This window comes from Pelodiscus sinensis, chromosome 15 (genome assembly GCF_049634645.1).
Source record: "Pelodiscus sinensis isolate JC-2024 chromosome 15, ASM4963464v1, whole genome shotgun sequence".
Classification (NCBI taxonomy): domain Eukaryota; kingdom Metazoa; phylum Chordata; order Testudines; family Trionychidae; genus Pelodiscus; species Pelodiscus sinensis.
In genome coordinates, this window is record NC_134725.1 from 10,350,314 (window position 1) to 10,369,517 (window position 19,204).

Consider the following 19,204-nt stretch of genomic DNA (forward strand, 5'->3'; position numbering starts at 1 on the left):
AGGTTTACCACCGTTGACAAAACTGCTGAGTTCTGTCGATGTTATGTCAACAGAACTCGGCAGTAGTGTAAACACAGGTATGGTTTTGTCGAGAAAAGTTCACTTTTGTAGACAAAACTCTGTAGTCTAGACACACCCTCACTAATCTACTAGAGTTCTTTGAGGGGATCAACAAACATGTGGACAAGGGGGATCCGGTGGATATAGTGTCCTTCGATTTCAGAAAGCCTTTGATGAGGTCCCTCACCAAAGGCTCTTAAGTAAAGTAACTTGTCATGCGACAAGAGGGAAGGTCCTTTCGAGGACTGATAACTGGTTAAAAGACAGGAGACAAAGGGTAGGAATAAAGTTTTCAGAGTAGAGAGAAGTAACTAGTGGTGTCCCCCATGGGTCTGCATTGAAACCAACCCTGTTTAACCAATTTATAAATGATCTGGAGAAAGGGGTAAACAGTGAGATGGCAAAATTTGCAGATGATACTAAACGGTTAAAGATAGTTAAAACCAAAGCAGACTGTGAAGAGCTTCAAAAAGATTTTACCAAAGTAAGTGATTGGGAAACAAAATGGCAAATGAAATTTAATGTTGATAAATGCAAAGTAATGCACATTGGGGGGAAAAAATCCCACTTATACATATACTGTAATACGATGGGGACTAATTTAACTACAACCACTCAAAAGAGAGATCTTGGAGTCATTGTGAATACTCCTCTGAAAACATCCACTCAGTGGCAGCGGCAGTCAAAAAAGAAAACAGAACATTAGGAATCATTTAAAAGGGGTTAGAGAATAAGACAAAGATATCTTACTGCCACTATATACATTGATGGTTTGCCCACATCTTGAATACTGTGTACAGATGTGATCACCTCATCTCAGAAAAAGATATATTGGCACGGGAAAAAGTTCAGAAAAGGGCAACAAAATGATGAGGGGTTTAGAACGGATCTCCTATGAAAAACGATTGAAAAGACTTGGACTTTTCAGCTTAGAAAGGAGGAGACTGAAAAAGGTCTATAGAGAGGTCTATAAAATCATGACTGGTGTGGAAAAAGTGAATAAGGAAAAGCTATTTACTTGTTCCCATAATATAAGAACTAAGGGTCACCACATGAAATTAATAGGTAGCAGGTTTAAAACAAACGGGAGTTTTTCTTCACTCAACTCACAGTCAACCTGTGGAACTCCTTGCCAGAGGATATTGTGAAGACTAGGACTTTAACAGAGTTCAAAAAAGAGCTAGATAGATTCATGGAGGTTAGGTCCATCAATTGCCATTAGCCAGGATGGGTAGGAATGGTGTCCCTAGCCTCTGTTTGTCTGGAAATGAGTGACAGGAGAGGGATCCTGTGATGATTACATGTTCTGTCCACTCCCTCTGGAGCATCTGGCATTGGCCACTGTCGGCAGACAGAATACTGGGCTAGATGGACCTTTGGCCTGACCCAGTGTGGCCGTTCTTATGTTCTTATTGCATCAGATGCTGGCTCAAGGAGTTGAAGGAAATCTGAGCTGGTATCATTCATATTCTCAGAGGCAAGAAAAGAAAAATCTAGCAGGAAACAGCCATCAAGAGGGTGGAAGTTAATATACCCCCCTCCCATCTTTAACTTATGCCTTTTACTGGCTCCTGAGTGTACAAATTTCCATATCACCTCAAACGGAGGTGTCTCCCCTGCTGAGATCATACATTGAGAGAGTGCTGCAAATCAGCCAAATACATTGACTTAGTAAGTTAACAGAAAGCTCCTTGCCTTGAAAGTATCCTCCCGAGCCAGTGCCAACACTAACGTGTGGGTGTCAGAGCTAGTTCCACCAGCCCCTGCACATGCCATCTTGCCATCCCCAGAACACTGCCATTGACCTAATGAATCAATGAATAACTGAAGGAAAGTTGCCAGCTTTCCTGAGAAGTGAATTAAGAGACATATGTGACTCTGATCCTAAGAATTCCGAGCCCTTGTGCATCTCGGCAAAGCTGGCAGCGGGGTAGAGAGAGACTCGGATGTACTCCACAAAATTAGACAAAGCCTTCACTGAGTTGGTGGGTTTATTGACTATTATTGCCAATTTCCCATAATACCCTGGTGCAAAGTATCTCAACCAGTGGTACGAGTACCCTTAGGAGTATTCAGGAGAAGTCTGGGGGGTACGTCAACACAACTGAAACTTGGAGAAAACTGAATTTTTGTTTTAAGTTTTACAGCGCTTTATTATTTTTGTACTTTTTACACCCAAAAATGTCAATGCCCACCCGGCTACGATTAAGTTGTTTAAACAAATGGGTTGCAATGTTAGAAAAAAAAAAGTGTGTCTGAAAATTGTAGGTAGTGAGGGTACTTATAATTTTTTTTAAAGCGGGGGTACTTTTTTTTGTTTTGAAAAACGGGTACTTTATAAAAAAAGGTTGAGAAACAAACACTGCCCTGCAGCATATTAGATCATTTGCCTTCATAATTCCACCACTCTGTGCATTTATATAACATGGCACCTTTCATCTAATTATTCTGCAATGCTCTACACAGGTAGGGAATCATTATTACCTCTGTTTTAAAGCATCTAAGCACTTCTGGAACTGCAGGCCACAGCATTTCTAAACACCAAGGCAACTCTCTATTAGCCGTCCATATCCACGCCTTGTCAGGATACATTTTTTACTTTTGCGGGTCCCCTTGAATCAATTGTCCTTTTTACTACTCTGTGCATATGTGTGTGTGAGAAGTTTAGCTTTGGGTGTGAATGATCCAAGCCAACCACTTGGTCCATGGTTGGCATGAAAATTCTTTCTCTCTGTCCAAGGCTGTTGATATCCCATATTTTAGGAGTATCAGAGCAATAGCTGTGTTGGTCTGTAATTTAAAAAATGAATAGTCCTGTGGCACCTTAGGCTATGTCTAGACTGCAGGCTTCCTTCGAAAGAGGCTCTTTCGAAAGATCACGTCTAGACTGCAGGCGGATCTTTCGAAAGAGAAATCCGCTTTTTCGAAAGAGAGCACCCAGCGAGTCTGGATGCTCTCTTTCGAAGACGGCCTCTTTACATTGAAGAACGCCTTCTTTCGAAAGAGGAACTTTCGAAACAAGGCGTTCTTCCTCGTAAATTGAGGTTTACCGCCATCGAAAGAAAAGCCGCGTTCTTTCGAAATAATTTCGAAAGAACGCGGCTTGAGTCTGGACACAGGGGAAGTTCTTTCGAAAAAAGGCTACTTTTTTCGAAAGAACCCCTGAGTCTGGACACGGCCTTAGAGACTAACAAAAAGAGGTTCATGAGCTTTTGTGGGTAAGAAAAAAAGGTAAAACCCACCAAAGCTAATGATCCTATATATTTTGTTAGTCTTTAAGGTGCCACAGGACTACTCATATTTTAGGAGGTATTTCATTGCTCCATTGATAGGACTTTGTCTAAATAGTCAAGCAAGTAGGGGAGGAGGTGACTATGAGGGCAGGTAGATTGATTGGAGAAAGCCCACTAGACATATTAAACATGGTTCCATTTTATACTGGACTGGAAGCCAGTTGCTATTTCCTGGTTTTGGTGTTAGTATGGTTACTTTCTAAAATCCTGAGAGCAGGGAAGTAGTAAGGCCATAGTAAGAGACAACTGAAATAGTCAAAACAGCAGGCATACAAGACCTCAGCATGACCAACTGTTTCAGTGCAACCAAATCTGAATGGGAGATGGCCACATACTACAAATGAGCAGAGTTGTCCAAGAGACAGTCAGCCCAGCCTTTGAAATGGCTTGAGAAGTTCTGCCAAAAGGCAGCAGAATGTGTGGAGATGGATGAAAAATGGAAGCAAAAAAATTCATGGAAGTGTGGAAGCCACTTTTGTTCTGCATGTTTCAAACAGGAACACATTTTGAAAAACGTCATGAGAATTTTCAATCAGAATATTTTGGTTTAGAAATGTCTTTCTCTTGGTGGAGGTTTCAGGATTTCCTTCTTTCCTCCCTGTCCTTTTCTTGCTCTTCTTCTTTCCTACTACTTTTTCCCAGCTTGACACTGAACTGGGAGGAAAAAAGGAAAAGCGAAGAATGAAAAGATGTTTTTATGAAACTAAAAAATGAAAAACAGATTTAAAGAAGCACCCACCATTTTGCACAATTCTGATTTAATAAAAAGGCTGCCTTTTAATTTAATTACAATTGAAGAATTTCAATTAACTGTATCATCCTGAAAAAATGGATTCTACCTTTCCAGAAAGATCTGTCTATGCTAGCAGAGGAGAACAGGGCCTGATATTTCCTTCCTATCTCTAATGTCTACATCTTGCTCAAGTAGCATTTGAGATGATCCACCTAAGTATGCAGATGTTAAGATTAGTCTTCCCCCTCTTTCCCACACCTGAGCACAGAAGCCAAAGCAGCTGTCAAACCATTTGGCAAACCACAGCTGCGGCCATCTTTCTCTGTCAAAGTCTGTAGAGAGGCAAAGTGGGTGAGGCATTATCTTTTACTAGCTGGACTTACCCAGTGTTGCCCGGGAAACGGGAGGAACAAAATTTAGAAAAGCAGAAGCTGGTCCTCAATGTTGAGAATCAGAGCTATTTGAGTTGGCAAACTGAGATACAAAAGTCACAATAGAAACTATGTCTCTGTTTTCTTCCCATGTCATGAGTCTTGGAGCCATTAAAAGCGCAGTGGAATGGAGAGCCCCCAAATCACCATGGCTTGTTTCCCCACCACTGCTGGAAGCGTATGGAGGCCCCTCTTCAATAGTGCAATGTTTTGCTTCCTATCAGATGGTATTTTTGCTAATTATTCTTGTAGAAGCTCATGGTTTTTTTGGTAGGGAAGTAGCAGATAGGCATGCTGGGTCTGCAAATTCTCATCCAAGAGCTGAGTATAGGGATGCCTCAATCCCTGGGGCTGGCCCTAGTGAATCACAGGGTATGTCTACACTACAAAGTTAATTTGAACTAATAGCCGTTAGTTCAAATTAACTTTAATAAGCGCTACACATAGAAACAGCTAGTTGGAACTTAATTCGAACTAGCGGAGCGCTTAATTCGAACTAGGTAAACCTCATTCTACGAGGACTAACGCCTAGTTCGAATTAAGCAGTTCGAATTAAGGGCTGTGTAGCCACTTAATTCGAACTAGTGGGAGGCTAGCCCTCCCCAGCTTTCCCTGGTGGCCACTCTGGGCACCACCAGGGAAATTCATTTGCCCCCCTCCCAGCCCCGGAGCCCTTAAAGGGGCACGGTCTGTCTATGGTGCCCGTGCCAGGTGCAAGCCTGCCAACACCCAGCCAGCACACCCTGCACCTGGCATGGCTCGAGCCAGCCAACCACTGCCACCCAGCCCTCCGCCTCTTCCCGGGACCAGGCTGTCAGCACTCAGGCCTGCCTGGGGCCGCAAGAGGCAGGCGCCCACCTGGTCTAGTGCGGAGATCGTGGACCTCATCCAGGTTTGGGGGGAAGCCTCCAACATCCACAACCTCTGCACTAGGCACAGGAAAGTGGCCGTCTAGGGCAGGATAGCTGCCAGCCTGGCCACCCATGAGCAGGTTTGCATGAAAATCAAGGAGGTCCAGTGAGACCCCCGATCTTTAGCCCTGAGCTTAGAACATAAAAACATAAGAACGGCCGTACTGGGTCAGACCAAAGGTCCATCTAGCCCAGTAGCCTGTCTGCCGACAGCAGCCCACACTAGGTACCCTGGATGGGATGGACCGAAGACAATGACCAAGCCATTTGTCTAGTGCCATCCATCTCCAGCCTTCCACGAACAGAGGCCAGGGACACCATTTCTACCCCCTGGCTAATAGCACTCCATAGACCCAACCTCCATAAATTTATCTAACTTCTCTTTAAACTCTGTTCTAGTTCTAGCCTTCACAGCCTCCTGCAGCAAGGAGTTCCACAGGTTGACTATTTGCTTTGTGAAGAACAACTTTCTGTTATTAGTTTGAAGCCTGCTGTCCATTCATTTCATTTAGTGTCCTCTATTCCTTCTATTATGGGAACTAATGAAGAACTTTTCTTTATTTGCGTTCTCCATACCAGTCATGCTTTTATAGACCTCTATCATATCCCCCCTCAGTCTCCTCTTTTCTAAACTGAAAAGTCCCAGTCTCTTTAGCCTCTCTTCATATGAGACCTGTTCCAAACCCCTGATCATTTTAGTTGCCCTCCCCTCTCCCACCCTCTATCTTCCCCTCTCCCACCTCCTTTTCCCAGTCTCCCCAAGTTTTGTTCAATAAAGAGAGTTTCTATTTTTGAACACACGTGTCCTTTATTTTGTACATCAGGAAGGGGGGCTGGGGAGGGGTAAGTGGAAGGAGGTGAGGGAGGAATGGGGTACGAGCCCCCAATGGGGAGGACTGGGGTGGCTCTGCGGGCTCCTCGGGGTGGAAGCTCTCCTGCAGTCCCCTGATTGACCCCCCGCGAATGGCAGCCTGCGGCAAGTGCAGCCGGGCTGATGGCCGAGTGCTGTGATGTGCCCAGTGTGGGCACTCAGGGCACTCCAAGCCAGGACTGCTTTGCTGTCCCTCATCGAGTTAGACAAGCGAGCGGGGAACCCTGAGAACTGTCTGTCCGGGGTGGGGGTCGGGTCCCTTTAAGCACAGCCCTCGGCTAGCCTGAGACAGCAGCTCCACGCTTTAAGTCCTCCTCTGATGCCCTGCCGGCACTGCTTCCAGCCATCCTTAACCTCTGTTCAGGGTCCACTCAATTAGCAAAATGCTAATTCGAACTAGTTTTTAGGTCTAGATGCACTAGTTCAAATTAGCATAGTTCGAATTAACTAATTTGAAATAAGTTAGTTCGAATTAGTGCTGTAGTGTAGACATACCCTGAGAGATTTCAAGGCGACACCTCAAACTCTTCTCCCATCTTTTTTGATGAAACTATGAGTCAACTGCCTGAGCCTGCTGACACCTCTATAGCCCCTCCTTGTGTACCACCCCCTGGACCAGCTACCCCTCCCATGGACTGCATCTCTCACCACCCCCCACTCCTCCAGGACCATCCAGTATCAAACCCAGGACCAGTGCCCAGATTTGAGGGATCCCCCCCCCCACCTTGGATTAATTTCTCACCCACCCAGCATCATCCAGTGCTGCCCCTTGGGCCAGTGCCCCTCAAAGGAGACCTCCCCCCCCCCCCCCACCATGGGCTTCATTTCTCACTCACTCCCTGCGGAATTGTCCAGCCCCACTTCTTTTATCCCCCTACAATCCTTCCTTCCCCCCCACTCGCCCCCAATGGTCCAGCCCACCGTACAATCCTTCCCTCCCCCCACTCGCCCCCAATGGTCCAGCCCCACCCCTCCACAATCCTGCCCTCCCCCCACTTACCTCAACGATCCAGCCTCCCCATCCTGCCCTCCCCCCATGCACATCCTTCCCTCCTCCCACTTGCTTCCAATGGTCCAGCCCCCCTGGAGCAGCCCACTCCCCAATGATCCAGCCCCCCCCAATCCTGCCCTACCCCCACTCGCCCCCAATGGTTCATCCCCTCAGACCACCCCCCCCCCGATTCATTCCCTCCTCCCCCCCACTCTGACCTCCGGGTCCCCGATGCGTCTCCTTCTGGACATTTTTTCAAAGTGGCAGCTGAGCAGTAACATGAGCCCTGCCTCCTCCGCCTAGAGCGAGCCCCAGCAGCAACCTGCCCGCCCACTGGTCAGCTGCCGGACCCCGAGCCAATCGCAGTATTGAAGTGGAGCCTCCATATGCTACCAGCAATGGTGGGGAAGCCGCTTCTTCCCGCACTGCCAAGCTCCGTGCACTGCCAAGCTCCCTGGGGAGAGGTGACCATCTCTCATCTCTTCCCTCCCACAGGACCTTAAAACCTTCTCCTGGAGGAAAGGTTATCCCATGCAAAGTTTGGTTGCAGTAGCTCTTATAGTGCCCAAGTTATTAGAGCACAAACTTACAAACATTCTCCTTTATATATTAGATTAGCCCAGCCTCTGGTGATGAGAGAGACGCTTTCAAGCCCTACAAGCTCTTCCTCAGCTGTGGGAAAGGCACTAAGAGTGTATCACCTAAATACAAAATGGAACAGAGAGCTTAGCAGGGATCGCTCCAAGTGAAGTATCCCTTTCTTTCTAATATGCTGGGACCCACGTGGCTACCACACTGCATACAAAGCCTAAGAAGGCAGTTTTGAAAGAGACAGCTAGAAAAAACCAGAAGTGGAAGGAAATTCAGTGCCAAAACTTGTACTACCACATGTTTGCTTGTGAAAGCCCAGCACATACGTGTGTTTGCATCAGTGACTGTGTCTATGTCTACACTGCACTGTAAACTTGAAACGAGCTACACAATTTGTGCTATGCAAATTGTGTAGCTTATTTCAAGTTTATTTTGAAATAGGCTATTTTGAAATTTGGCGCTATCTACACAGCGCCAAATTTCGAAATAAAGTGCTATTTTGAGACATCTCTTAGCCCTCATGGAATGAAGGTTACCAGGATGCTGAAATAGCAAACCCATTATTTCTAAAAATATTTTGAAATAGTGGGTGGCTTGTGAAGACGTGGGGTAGCTATTTCAGAATACCTCAGGGCAAATGCCTTTGAAATCCAAAAAACTGGCATGTGTGTACACACACACACACACACACACACACACACACACACACACACGGCAAGCCCTCCACAGCCCCAACTCCCAGCCCTAAGGCAACTCTGCATACCCAGGCCCTTCCACGGGCTCCCACAGCACGTAGAGCAGCAGTTCTCAAACTGTGGGTCGGGACCCCAAAGTGGATTGTGGCCCTGAGTTAATGGGCTTGCTAGGGCTGGCTTGGGCTTGCTGAGGCCAAAGCCGAGGCCCTGGGTGGCAGGGATCAGGTTACCAGCCTCTTGCCCAAGGCTGAAGCCTTTAGACTTTGGCTCCCACATCCAAGGAGGCCGCTCAGGATTTGGCACCCTCTCCTGGGGTCATGTAGTAACTTTTGTTGTCAGAAGGGGGTCACAGCACAATGAAGTTTGCGACCCCCTGATCTAGAGAGAGAACACAGATTGGAAGATCCTACTTCCCACCGGTGGGACTCAAACCGTCTCACACACACACACATGCAGGGGCACTTGAGCACACGGTGGGGTGGGGCAGCCAGCTGCTGTCTGTTCAACCCTTTTGATCTGTTTTCACTTCATCCGTGGAAGCAGGAACACTGCAGATTTTTGGCTGGACACAGAAACTGTCCACATTAGATACCCCAACATCTTGTGATAACGACACAAATCTTTAGACCCATGTGAAAAAAAAACCCAAAACAGCAGAGTAAATTATTTTTCTGGCACCTGGCAAATCCATTAAAAAATCAACCACCTAGCCAGACCAGTCAAACACTAGTTAGGGGTAACACCTACTAACAACCCTCCACCCCCTTCCCTTCCTTCATGATGACAGAAAAGGTGTTACAGGCCACTTCACCTTGAATGATCCCTTGAAATGTGTGTCAGCTACGTATCCTAAACAACCTGTTCTGCCTGGTGTGCAGCTGTGACACCCAGGTACCTTCCCAGCCCTGGAGAGGGGCTCGGTGTAGTTCAAAAGTTTTTCTCTTTCCGACAGAAGTTGGTCCAATCTAGATAACGTTACCTGACCCACATCGTCTCTCTGATATCCTGGGACTGACATGGCTCCAACAGCACTGCAAACCAGGATTCCCATGGGTCCTGTGCTGCAGTCTCCTCTCTCATGTCCCCAGAACAAAGACTGTTAGGCCAAATTAGACATCATTACAGAGACCAATTCAGAGTGTTCATCAAGGATCATCCTCTCCCAGTGATCAAGGCCCAGCTCTACAGAACTGACCATATGAAAAGGCGCTGGCTCCCAGCCTGCCCCTTCCCCATTTCTGCCTGCTGCCTACTGCCTGCTGCCTGTCCTTGGTTCCTCCTCTCACAGGCCCCTTTTCTCTCCGCTGTCAGGCGGAGGCTCCAGGAGGGAGGATGGCAGGTCGCAGGTCAGAGTAGGGAGGCAGCTGCCGTTATCAAATGAACTGCAGCTTCGCTGGTCAAGCGCAACCTTCCATCTGAAGTCATTAGCAAGGGGCCCACGGGCTCACCGACCCTCCCCGCTTAACAGCCCAAGGGAGGCAGCCACAGAAAGTGGCTCTCCCGGACAGAAAGGGGGAAAAAAAACCAGCAATGGGGGAGAGAACACACAGACTGCAGCAGAGAATTAATCCATCGCCAAACCACCCAGCTGTAAATGGCCACTGAGAACCTTCACCTGCCAGGGAGGGGGGCAGGAGTCTTGCGATGGATTCCTCGGCTCAGACTCGGAGCTCAGCATCCTGTCCTGGTGTTAGGTGGTGGTAAGAATGTTAAAGGGATACAGTCCTGCCTACTGTCCAGTGCTCAATCAGCAGAGAGAGACGATCTAGTAGAACCTGCTCCCCACTGCCAGGGGACAGGTGCATTCCTTGCTAGTCATGCCCTGAGGTCAGCCATTGGTCGGCTGCATGGAGTGTCTGTGGGTTGAGAAAACTGGTCCTGTCAAAGGAGGAAAGCTGCGATGCTTAGCATTTCTCAGGGTAAAGAAAAAAATCTGTTTCCCATACACTGAGCCTTGCCGCAGGCTAACCGCAGGGGCAAAGGCACCCTAAATGAAGGGCACATCACCCTCCTGCCAGGAGCATTTCTTTAATGCAATGGAATAGCTCACACATGCCATGTGAATACCCAGGTTTGCAGCCCGATGGAGAGCTACAGCCCAGAATGTGAGGCTGCTTTTTCATAACAACTTCCAAATGGGACCTTGCAAAACAGGGTACTTGACAGGATGGTGTGATCTGGCAGGGAAAATCCCATGATCCCCTAAAGAGGGGAAGGCTGGTGCCATATGCCTCTTGTCCTGAGATCTGTGCAGCTCGGGTCTTCCAAAAAAAAGACATGATTTTCCAGCTGCTTCAGAAATCCTCTGCCGGTTGTGCCTCATGGCCCCCCAGCCAAGTGCTGGTCTTGTACTGTGCTTAGGTTGAAAAACACTCCCTTGAAAGGAAATCAGCAGCCCGTGAAAACGTATGCCCTAGTATATTTGTTAATCTTTAACATGCCATTGGATTCCTTGCTGTTTTGGGTGAAACAGACTGACACTGCTACCTTGTCTCTTTAAGAAGTTTTCCTCCACAAAAACGGAGAGTTTACAGCATGTATTTGCATGTCACGGCCAGTCATCTATGAAAGTCAGCTGGACCAGGTTCAGTCTGTCCAGGTGTCTTTCTCTAAAGTAAATAGGACTCTGGTTTGTGCCCACGTTCTTGCTTGTGCTCCAGGAAACTAAATAGAACCTCCCTGTTCCCCTTTCAAGTGGTTCTTCCCCACGCAGGAGTCCCCGGGAACACAGAACCACGAGGCAAATCTAGACTGCACGCCTTTTTCGACAGGCTTTATCAAAAGTATCTTTCAAAAAAGCCTCTGTCAAAAAAGAGCGTCTAGATTGCATTACGCGGATTGAAAAATCGATCCGCTTTTTCGGAAAAGAGCATCCAGACTTCCGGATGCTCTTTCGAAAAGAAAAAAAAAGACACCTGGAAGTGCTTCTGGCAGGGAATGGGGGCAGTTTTTATTTCCAGGTGCTGCTGCATGCCCTTTGCAGAGACGTGTGCTTAAAGGGATCCCCCTGGACAGCCATTGCTCTGCTCCTGCTTCTGGCTTGTCTACCTCTTACAGGGAAAGCAAAGCTGCTGCAGTGCTTGCTCTGGTCTCCCTGCATCCTCAGACACCACAGAAGTTTATGTGCAGGGTTTTTTCTGCTTTTCACCGTGTTTTGGCCATGGAGCCTGAGCTGCCCCTGGGCAGGGGATGGCTCCAGGCTGCCATACTGCAGCTTCTGCTGCATCTGCATGACTCTGTCATGAATCTCCTGCCCCATATGGACCTGGACCACACCGAGGAGACCCTCCTCTGGGATGCAGGAGCTCTGCCCTTGCCCCCAAACTTTTTTGGGGACAGGCAGATTTGGAGGCACGAGATGAGTTTGGACCGGTGGGACCGGCTCGTCATGCAGCTCTGGGACGATGACCACTGGCTCTGCAACTTCCGGATGTGGAAGGTCACATTCCTGGAGCTGTGTGCCCGGCTCGCCCCTGCTCTGGAACACTGGGACACCCACCTGAGGCCCACCATCCTCCTGCAGAAGATGGTTGCAATTGCCCTGTGGAAGCGGGACACCCCTGACAGCTAGTGCTCCATGGGACACCAGTTTGGCGTGGGGAGGTCTACCGTCGGGGCCGTCTTGATGGAGGTAAGTCACTTTTGGGGGACAGGCCCTGCTGAGTGGGGGGTTGAGAAAGGGGGCTGCCAGGCAAGGGCAAGAGGGAGTGGGGGATGGAGTGGCACTTGGAGGCTGTTCCTTGGCCACCCCTGTGCTGATACGGGGGAGGAGGACAAGGGGAGGGATGTGTTGGGGGGGACGGTTCTCCTCCCAAGCACTTAGGTAACTTGTCTAACTCCCTGGTTTCTGTTTGTCTATTTGTCTCGTGCTGCAGGTGGTGAGGGCCCTCAATGCGGAGCTGCTGAAGAGGCTCATCCGTCTCAGGAACCTGGACAACATCATTGCAGGGTTTGCCGCCCTTGGCTTCCTGAACTGCGGAGGAGCCCTCGATGGGACACTCATCGCAATCCACGCACCACTGTTGGGCCTGTGAGGGCTTGGGAGCAGGGCGGGCTGGGGGGGAAAAGGGGGCTGGAGGGGCTGGAGGAGAAGGGGGGCTGGAGGAGCAGGGGGATCAGAAGCCTGACGTGCAAGGGCGATGGTGCCTGTGACAGGGGCAAGCAAGGCGAGGACCTCCCGCATTGTTGCACAGATGACAGTAAATTGCTGGACCAGCTTGTCCAGCAGCCTGGTGCGCCACTCGCCCTCTGCCTCTGTCCTCTGCTGGAGGGTCCTGTTGAGGTCCTGCAGGGCCGCTACATGATCCCTTAGCAGGTCCGTGTAGACACGCCAGTGCCTGCAGGTGCCACAGATCTGGGATAGTGGAGGGGCAGGTGTGGTGCTCCCCTCTTGGGTGGAGGGTCCAGCTGTGGAGGAAAAGAGGAGGAGACAGTCAATGTCTGTGTGCACCCCTGCTGTCCCCAAAGGCCTGCCATCGCTGTCTGTCTCATGGCAAGACACACAAGGATTTCACATTTTCTGTACTACAGAGCTGATGTATTGCTCTTTTTTGGTGCTGGGCTTTGCTCTGGCCATTCTCCATGGCAGCATCTGAGCACCCCACAGACATTAAAGACTTTAGCCTCGCTGCACCCAGCTAGGTGGGGAATTAGCATCATCCTGGTTTTACATCCTGGGGAAACTGAGGCACAGAAAGGTGATAGGGATCACCCAAGGTGACACAGTGAGTTCTGGATACAACCAGAGACAGAATCCATGTCTCCAGGTTCTAGGATTTAACGGCTTGATTCTCCTCCCTCTCCTGATTAACAGAGTGAAAATACTTTTTGCCCTAGCCCTGTCTTCCTCTGTGTGATTTGCAGAATGCAGTGGAGGAAGAGCTGCGACTGGAGATGTTAGGGGAGATGATAAAAATGTCAGCTAAGATTTGCTGCAAGTTTTTTTTCAAGTTACTATTAAAAATGATTTGCAGTTAGGATACAACATAGAAAAACAAATAGCACAAAAATATTCGGAATTAAGTGGCTAATGTTCTGGAATCTGCTGCTGCATCCTCCCCCCCACCTTCCCTCTCTGCCCTTTCAAAAAATGCATTTTAACACAACTAAAAGAAGATCAGAGAGCAGCTAGGAAACCTATTGATATTTTCTAAATGGAAAGAGCCTCTAACGAGATTTCAGTCCTAACACATGCAAAGCACCGTTACACACGTTTCCCTCCACAACGTTTTATTAAGTTTCTTGTTTTATCAATGGATGGGTCACAGCAGCTACATGCCCTTCTGAATCAGAGACAGAAACCCCGCCAAAGCTTTGGATAAGCCGACAAACTTTTGCTGAAATAACCTTGAAGCTGAAAATCTGGGCTGGGGAGAAAGGAAATTCTGAAAAGTTCATCTTGGAGGTGGATCCGAACCAAATAATCTGCACACCCAGCCACCTTAGGGCTCAGCTGAATTTTACTTCAATATCTGGAGAGGACGGATGGTCTAACCCTAAGGTCTGGGGTCTTAGAAGAAATGGGTGCAATTTTCCTGCCTCGAGCATGGGCAGTCACTAGAGTCCTCAATTCCCAGAGGAGCAAAACAAGCTATGATCCTGCTGAGGCTGAGTATGTGTCAGGAGAGCAGGCTCTAACACTGAGCTGCTACGTGACCTTGAATGATTCTTTTTCTCTTTCTGTTTCCACTGTCAACACTTCAGGACAGGGTCTGCCTTCTGTCCCCTGTGTATACAGAGCTAGCACAACTTGGCCCTCATCTTGGCTGGAGCCTTCATGAGCTACCAGAATACAAAGGCAGGGCCACTTCTCACTATGGCTGTAAGACTATTGAAACCAGGGATGGAGGTTTCAATAAGTTCAAATCTGTTTTCTACTCAACCCTGGGGCTTCAAGGACCATTAGGGCCAACTGATTCGGTACCAATGCTACCAGGCTGAAAATAATGACAGGTGGTATTAGTCAGTGGTTTACAGCGATGTTTCTCGACCTTTTTTTTATAAAGTACCCCTTTAAAAAAATTGTAACTACCTCCAGAACCTACAGTTTTCAGACACACATTTTTTTTCTACCATTGCAACACATTTGTTTAAACAACTTAGTCATAGCCTAGCGGGCAATGACATTTTGGGGGGCAAAAAGTACAAAAATAATAAAGGGCTGTAAAACTTAAAACAAAAATTCAGTTTTCTCCAAATTTCAGTTGTGTTGATGGTCCCGCCTCCCCCAGATTTCTCTCAAGTACCCCTAAGAGTACTTATACCACTGGTTGAGGAACACTGGTTTACAGCTTGTGGTCCACAAAAGATGCCTGACATTTCTAAGGGGGTCCAGCCACACCTCTGTTTGAAATTGTTTAGGGATCTGTAAATGAAAGAAAGTTTGAAAAACACTGGTTGAAGTGATATTAGTTGCCAGGTCACAGTCCAGACACTAGTGGACAAAAGTTCCAGTGCAAACTTCCCCTCTAATTAGTCACCTTATCAGTATTCTCAGCAGAAAGGCCAAGGATTAAATGGAATATGAATAGATTAATTACTCTTGCAAGGAGGTGGGTCCTCCATGGAGGGATGAGGCACGACTTGGATGGCAACTGCCCCATTTCCCCTGCTGTGCCTGTCTCCTGCTCTGAAGCCAGGGGCGGATGCGAGTGCCGCGGGGCCCCGGGCAGCACAATTTCGCGGGGCTCACCCCTTTGACACGGCGCATGTGTGGGGCTTCTGCAAGCGCGGGGCCTGGGGCAGCCACCCCACTCGCCCTGCCCCAAATCTGCTGCTGACCGAAGCAGTCTTTTTTACAGATGTAATCGTGTAGTCAATTAACTGGTTAACTGATAAGAGGATAATGCTATAGACTACGCACATCCCTCCTGCCCCCGCCAATAAATGTTTTAGCAGGCTGGCCAGAAGCCCGGCTCAGCCCTTGCTTGTGATCTGGGAGCTAACCCTGCTGCAGCTCTTCATTTAAAGTGTGTTAGGAGCCAGGCGGGCAGGCAGCCCAGCTCAGTTGTGGCTTGCACCAGGTCCGGCAGTTCAGACCCATCCTGGACAGGGGCTGCTGCCACCCCGTGCTGCTGCCTCTGTATCAGAGGCAGCAGTGTGAGGTGACAGGCAGCTGGTGGTCCATGAGGGGAGCTGGTTTTTAAACTGGCTCCTCTTGCAGTCCAACTACTGCCTGGCATCCCACACTGCTGCCTCTGTGCCAGAGGCAGCAGTGTGGAGTGGGAGGGGCCTCCTCAGGACTGGGGCTGGAGCACACTGGCTGCCGGCTCCCCACCCCCAGGGACTATAGAATAGTCGAGTAACTGATAAGAATTCATGAGGTTAATCGATTATTCAATTAATCGATATTTAACATCCCTAGTCTGTTTGGCAAGAGGATGTGTGTTCTAGTGACTGGGGCCCTGATGTGTGTTCTAGTGACTGGGGCCCTAGCTCCTAGCACAAGAGTCTGGGTTCTTTTCCTAGATCTGCCACTGTCTTGATGGGTGGCCTCTGTCAAGTTATTTCCCTCTCAGTGGCTACGTCTACACCGGCCCCTTTTCCAAAAGGGGCATGTTAATTTCACAGGTCGTAATAGGGAAATCCGCGGGGGATTTAAATATCCCCCGCGGCATTTAAATAAAGATGTCCGCCGCTTTTTTCCGGCTTTTAGAAAAGCCGGAAAAGAGCATCTACACTGGCCCCGATCCTCCGGAAAAAAAGCCCTTTTCTGGAGGATCTTATTCCTACTTCAAAGGGCTTTTTTTCCGGAGGATCGGGGCCAGTGTAGACGCTCTTTTCCGGCTTTTCTAAAAGCCGGAAAAAAGCGGAAGACATCTTTATTTAAATGCCGCGGGGGATATTTAAATCCCCCGCGGATTTCCCTATTACGATCTGTGAAATTAACATGCCCCTTTCGGAAAAGGGGCCAGTGTAGACGAGCCCAGTGTGTATCTTGTTGCTCCTTTTGGCTATCTGGGCCACAAGGGCATTCTGGGGCAGGAACATTCTCTTCCAAGATGCCCTTCCCCAGCATAATAAAACTAAATTTCAGTGTCTAGTGGGAACAATAAATTCATTAAGGGGGAAGAATGTACATTAGAAGATATAAAAAAGAAAAAAACCCAACCCCCTAACTAGTGCTTCAAGGAAATTGTTTCACCTTCCTTGCACTGAGGAGATGTTTTGATTGGCTGCCGAGCATTCTCAGGGAGTAGATTAGTGTGTGTAAACCACAGCTATTGTAGAACAACACAGGCACAGCCTCACCTCTCTGCAACACATGACATTTTAAGAAGCATCCGCAAGAAAGATACAAAGAAAATAAATAAAACCCAGCAAGCCAACACCGGCATCTATGCAACCACTCTGTTCCCTCCTCTCCCTCTCCTCTTGCTCACCTCCCATCTTTTTTAATTTTATTAGCCAGGGATTTCAGTGTCACAAACATCAGTGACTTGACGTGAGCGCTGAAGGAAGTGTAATCAGACGTTGCCGCTATTAGTTCAGTGGCTGGGGGTGGCTGGGATGATTGATGGATGTTTTATTACAGAGGTGGAAATCTACATGCCTTCCCCCTGCTGTCAGCAGATCACTGCTCCCAGCACTCATGCTATTCTGTGTTCTGCATAAAAGCCTCCATGTTCACAATGCTTCAATCAAGGACGCTCTGTGCTTGCAATCACTCGGCAGGAGAACAGACAAGACTTTTGTTTGCTGTGTCAAAACACGGCCTGGCTGGCTGCCAGGGCTGGACAGAGGCATGGGTGAGCCGGGCAGCTGCCTGGGGCACCAACCGATGGGGGGCGCCTGATGGCAGCTGTAAGGGGCACGTGGCATCACTTACAGCTGCCATCAGGCTCTGTGCACCCAGCTCCCGCAGCACCGGCCCTGTGGCGCCGGCCAGCAGCACCCTTTCACCCATGGCTGTAGGGCCCTGAACGGCCCGGCGCACGTGCCAGTAGTGCTGGCTGGGCTGCGCAGTGCATGCACCGTGCACTCCGGGGGCGGGCCCCGGGCTGCACACCAGCGGCTGTGGCCGGCCCACGCATGCACCGTGCGCCCTGGGGGTGGGCCCATGCACCGTGGGGGAGAGTGTAGGCCTGTGCCCCACAGGCGGGCCTGCACGTGAGCCGTGTGTCCACGCATGCACCATGCACCTGGGCCCAGCGCACCAAAAGGGCTTGGGCTGGCCCTGCCAGCTGCACACCTTTGTCGTGGTGGTGATGAACCTCTCTCTAAGGAGCTGGGTCCAGGCTCTAAGGGTATGTCTACACTACAAAGTTAATTCAAAATAACAGCCATTAGTTCGAATTAACTTTAATAGCGTCTACACAGCCAAACCGCTAGTTCGAAATAAATTCGAAATAGCGGAGCGCTTATTTCAAATTTGGTAAACCTCATTCTACACACTAAATCTGACCCTGATGCCCTGCCGGCACTGGTTCCGGACAGCCTTACCCTCGATTCAGGGTTCACTCAATGTGGATGCACTATTTCGAATTAGAAAAATGCTATTCCAAATTAGTTTTTGTGTATAGCTGCGTTGTTTCGAATGAGCTTATTTCGAATTAACTAATTCTAATTAACTAATTTGAAATAAGCCAATTTGAAATAGCACTGTAGTGTAGACATACCCTTCGCACTTTAGTGCCCTTTGCATCTTGCAGGAGGTGCTCTGAATGGCATAGAATAAGACCCAGTTAAAAGAAAAGCGACGAGGAGTCCTGTGGCACCTAATAGACTAACTGAAGTGTTGGAGCATAAGGTTTCGTGGGCAAAGACCCACTTCGTCAGATGCATGTAGTGGAAATTTCCAGAGGCAGGTATAAATATGCAAGCCAGAATCAGGCTGGAGATGACAAGGTAGATCCAATCAGGGTAATCTTGTTGGCTGCACCTTATACCACCTAGCAGCAGGAAGCCAATGGAAGTATTTCAGTGTGTATTGGATCAGGTCCTCGAGAGCCAATAGCCCATGGAAGCATGAAGTTTTCCAGGGGTAGACAAGCTTCAGCAACAGGGAGACAGTCTGGATCCATTCATGATTAGAGACATACATTGGTCCATTCTGCGCCCTGTATTTTCCTAATAGGAATCTATGTCAATGTACTGAACACAAGATATAAGACCTTTCCTCTACCTCTCACCTTTTTGTCCCTGTTATTTGTATTATTTGTAGCAGTCCTAACCATGAATAGTGTCCCATTGTGCACCACCCCTGCCCCAAACACCATATAACCCAACCTGCAAGACAGACAAAGGGTATGTCTACACTACAGAGTTTTATTGGAAAAATGACTGTTTTTCCGACAAAACTTGAGGAACGTCCACACTGCAATTGCTTCCTTCCGCAAGAACATCGAAAGAACAAAGGGGTTTTTCCAGTATTGGTAATCCTCATTCTATGCAGAAGAAGCCTTTTTGCAAAAGAGCTCTTTTGAAAAAAGGCACGTGTGGACAGGGAAAAGGGAGTTCTTTTGAAAGAAGAGGAAAGAGGAAAAAGCACAGGTGTCCTGGTGGCCACTCCATCCATAGCAATCACAGTTTACATGGGAGAGTGTTTCCATTCAGTCTGGATGCCCTCTTTCGAGAAAGCAGATCACTTTTTCGATGCACTTTTGAAGTGTGGACGTGCTTTCTCGGAA